The sequence below is a fragment of the Budorcas taxicolor genome, chromosome 11, assembly GCF_023091745.1.
Source record: "Budorcas taxicolor isolate Tak-1 chromosome 11, Takin1.1, whole genome shotgun sequence".
NCBI lineage: Eukaryota > Metazoa > Chordata > Mammalia > Artiodactyla > Bovidae > Budorcas > Budorcas taxicolor.
This window is the reverse complement of record NC_068920.1, coordinates 113367464-113372125: the sequence shown is the minus strand read 5'-3', so window position 1 is coordinate 113372125 and position 4662 is coordinate 113367464. Positions and strand designations below refer to the sequence as shown.

The window sequence follows — 4662 nt, the reverse complement described above, 5'->3', positions numbered from 1 at the left end:
AACACCACAGTTCATAGGCATCAATTCTCCAGCACTCAACTTTCTTTATAGTCCAACTCTTATATCCATACATGACTACTGGAAGAAACCATAGCTCTGACAAGATGGACCTTAGTTAGCAATGTCTCTGATTTTTAACATGCTGTCTAAGTTGGTCATAGCTTTTCTTCCAAGGAGCAAGCATCTTTTAATTTCACGGCCAAAGTGACCATCTGCAGTGATTTGGATCCCAAGAAAATAAAGTCTCTCACTGTTTCCAGTGTTTCCACATCTATTTGCCATAAAGTGATGGGAGAAGATGCCATGATCTTAGCTTTTAGAATATTGAGTTTTAAGACAGTTTTTTCACTCTCCTCTTCACTTTCATCAAGAGACTCTTCAGTTCCTCTTAACTTTCTCCCATAACAGTGGTGTCATTTGCTTATCTGAGGCTATTGATATTTTTCCTGGCATTCTAGATTCCAGGTTGTGCTTCATCCAGTCCAGCATTTCGCATGATATACTCTGCATAGAAGTTAAATAAGCAGGGTGACAATACACAACCTTGACCTACGCCTTTCCCAATTTGAAACCAGTCTGTTGTTCCACATCCAGTTCTAACTGTTGCTTCTTGACCTGCACACAGATTTCTCAGGAGGCAGGACAGGTGTTCGGTATTTCCATGTTTTTAAGAATTTTCCACAGTTTGTTGTGATCCACACAATGAAAGGCTTTGACATAGTCAATAAAGCAGAAATAGATGTTTTTCTGGAACTTTTTTGCTTTTTTGATGACCCAACGGATGTTGGCAATTTGATCTCTGGTTCCTCTGTCTTTTCTAAATCCAGCTTGAACATCTGGAAGTTAGTTCACTGTTCACATCCTGTTGAAGCCTGATTTCAAGAATTTTGAGCATTACTTTGCTAGCATGTGAGATGAGTGCAATTGTGTTGTAGTTTGAATATTCTTTAGCATTGCCCATCTTTGGGATTGGAATGAACACTGACCTTTTCCAGTCCTGTGGCCACTGCTGAGTTTTCCAAATTTGTTGGCATACTGAGTGCAGCACTTTCTCAGCATCATCTTTCAGGATTTGAAATAGCTCAACTGGAGTTCCATCACCTCCACTAGCTTTGTTTGTAGTGAGGCTTCCTAAAGCCTACTTGACTTTGCATTCCAGGATGTCTGGGTCTAGGTGAGTGATCACACTATCATGGTTACCTGGGTCATAAAGATCTTTTTTGTATAGTTTTTCTGTGCATTCTTGCCACCTCTTCTTAATATCTTCTGCTTCTGTTAGGTCCATACAATTCCTATCCTTTATTGTACCCATCTTTGCATGAAATGGTCCCTTGGTATCTCTAGTTAACTTGAAGAGATCTTGAGTCTTTCCCATTCTATTGTTTTCCTCTATTTATTTGAATTGATCACTGAGGAAGGCTTACTTACCACTCCTTGCTGTTCTTTGGAACTCTGTTAATACTTGCATCATTATTTATTTAATTTTTTTCTAGGATAAAGGCATTTATTTAACACATTTCCTTGTTGAACCATGGGATTCTGATCTGGAAAGCTGATGGACTGCTGAAATCCCTGGCTAAGTGGATTATTTTGAGGTGTCCTTGTTCCCATATGCTGCTGAGTTTGGTTAACTGTTGGAGAGGTTACAAGTCATATCCCTATTGGAAGGGGGAGCATGAGGATGCAGACTTGCTGTTGAGGTGAGGCTGTACAGGGGAATTGGGACCTTAAAAGGCCCTCCTTGCAAGTTCATCTGAGGAGCTGTTAAATGGCCTGGGTTGTTCATCTGAGGAAAGTTTCTCTGGGCTCCTGAAGCTTGCTGCTGCCAAAGGTATATGGAGGAGGAGAGCAGGAAGTTGTCTGTATGGTGGTTAAGGATGATCTGCCTGGATTTGCTGTTGCATTGGGTGAAATGGGGGAGCATTTCCTACCCTTGATTTGCGGTCATTGTGCCTGAGAACTCTAGGCTGGAGGAAGCTGAACAACTCGAGAAGGCAGCTTGTTCCAGCCTAGAGGAACAGGAACTTGATTTGGCGCAGTAAACTGGAGTTGAATCCCCTGTGGCTGATGCTGCTGATGTTGCTGTAGGGTTCTTGCCTGAATCTATTGCTGCTTCTGCCTCTGGGGAAAAATTAGCTGGGTTTATTTGTTTGTTCACTGGGACAGGCTGTATTGGGTGGTGCAGAGGAACTAAAGATCCTGAGTGATGACTTCACTGCTGTATATGGAGCCCAGAGAAGAGTGGATAAGTTGTGTCTGACTAGAAGCAGGACGAGGAGTCCTGGGCTGCATTTCTGAATTGGGGCCTGATGCCATCATGGAATATGGCATGTTTCCACCCTGAGATAGCATAATAGTTGCAGTGTTGGCCATCCTTATTATCATGGAGCACCTTTCATGGGAAATCCTATCTCCATCGCAATTTAATTTCCGCTCCCATGGATCCTCTATTTCTCACATCTTGGCTTTTGTTCTGAGACAAAGCCAGGCTGATAGCACCTTTCCCTTCCATCTGAATGAAGAGAATTCCCAGATCCTGAAGACACTGGTTGTTGCTCTGAATCAGGATCCATAGCCTCTCCGCTGCTTCCCAGATATTGAATGCCACATGTAGGGTTTTCCACGGCTCTACCTTTCCATACCTTTAGCTTGCTGGATTCCATGTGTATTAAATTGAGTGTATTCTCCAATATTGTGTCCAAGTTCCATTAGAAGTCTTTATCATCTCTGTTTCCTTTGAAAGCCAAAAAATCCACCTCTGAGTCATCCACTGTTAATGAGCAAAAGGAAAAATGTTGTTACTGTTCTTCAGTGGCTAAGTAGTGTCCTACTCTTTGTGACCCCATGGACCATGGCATGCCAGGCTTCCCTGTCCTTCACTATCTTCTGGAGTTTGCTTAAATTCATGTCTATTGAGTCAATGATGCCATTCAACCATCTCACCCTCTGTCGTCCCCTTCTCCTACTGTGTTCAGTCTTTCCCAACACCAGGGTCTTTTCCAGTAAGTCAGTCCTTCACATCGGGTGGCCAAATATTGGAGCTTCAACTTCAGCATCAGTCCTTCTGATGAATATTCAGGGTTTATTTCCTTTAGGATGGTCTGGTTTGATATCCTTGCTGTCCAAGTGACTCTCAAGAGTTTTCTCCAGCACCACAGTTCAAAAGCATTGATTTTTCCATGCTCAGACTTATTTATAGTATGTCTTTTAAATTTGGAAGGTTGTCCAAAATCATGGTGAATATTATTCCAGAAGCATGTGTGTGTGTTAGTTGCTCAGCTGTGTCTGACTCTTTGCAGTCCCACACTCTGTCCATGGAATTCTCCCAGAAAGAATACTGGAGTGGTTTGCCATTCCCTTCTCCAGGGGATCTTTCCAATCTAGCAATTGAACCCAGACTTCCTACATTCCAGGCAGATTCTTTACTGCCTAAGCTACCAAAAGCATAGGTCCACCATATTCCAGGTGAACAATACAGAAAAAAAAAAAAAAGTGTTTTTTTCTTAATTTTTATCATTTATATAGATCATTTTCTAAATCCAAACAATCTGGCATATTTAGGACCTGTATTTTAAGGTAGCAGTCAATTGCAAATACTGAGCTTGGCCCCAGCCCACCAGGGTTGACCTTGGGCAATGCCCTTTAAAGTTGATGCATTTGGCCCTCTGTGTATCCCTCCATCTGTTGGGGTGCACCTTAAGCAATGCCCTTGACAGTGGATGCCCTTGGCCCTCAGTGTATACCTCCATCCATCCTTGCCTGCATCCATCTGTCCAGCCATCGCCACCCAGCTACCCAAAGCCAGACCCACCTGGGACTCAGGGAGCCAGTGGGGAGGGGCATGAGCTAGACCAGGCTGGGGAGGAAGGGGAGATAATGTACTTTGTGTCAAGGAATCCTTTTCTTTCCAGAAGTTTTCAATATATCTGCATGCTTTATTCTAAAAGTTTCATGGTTCCTTGTCTTAGCTAATATTTAATACATCTATAATTGAACTGACTAAACGGTGTGAGGTAAAAGTTCAATCCTTCTGTATGATTACTCCAGCAGCATTTATTAAACTGTTCATTCTCCCCACAGTGGTCTCAATGTCAGACAAATAAACATTTGTCTCTTTTTCCAACATCTTTATTCTATTACTTCATGACATTTGTTTAATTAAGCATCACTTTTCATGTGTTTTTCCAAGTTAATATTTATCAAGAGGTATAAATGGCTACACAGAGAAGATAAATGCAAACTACAGATCTATTCTAAGGCACATATGGGTGTGCGCTCTGTTATGTCTCACTCTTTGTGACCCCAGGAACTATGCCCACCAGGCTCCTCTGTCCATGGGATTTCGCCAGCAGGAATAATAGAATTGGAAGTCCAGAAGAGAATTTCTAAGATATTTGATATAAAAGGACAGCAGAAAAGGAAGAATTTTGGGGCAGCATTTTCCAAATAGAATATATTTTTATTTCTTACAATGGAGCATGAATCCTTTTAGATAAAGATGAGCTTTCCAGTTCTTTACAGTACCACACTATTCTCATTTTTTTAATGCTCTGCATGTCTCTCTAATTTGTTATCTCTCTGGTGTCTATAGGCATTAAACTGTGCAATACTGATTTAAGGATTAATTCTTTCTTTTCCACATTTACTCCACTCTTAAGTTTG

General features: G+C 41.6%; 1 pseudogene; it reads right to left on the bottom strand.

The window, feature by feature from the left end:
* Positions 1–1470: 1470 nt before the first annotated feature.
* Positions 1471–3781, bottom strand: LOC128055703 (nuclear receptor coactivator 6-like; annotated as a pseudogene).
* Positions 3782–4662: the final 881 nt, after the last annotated feature.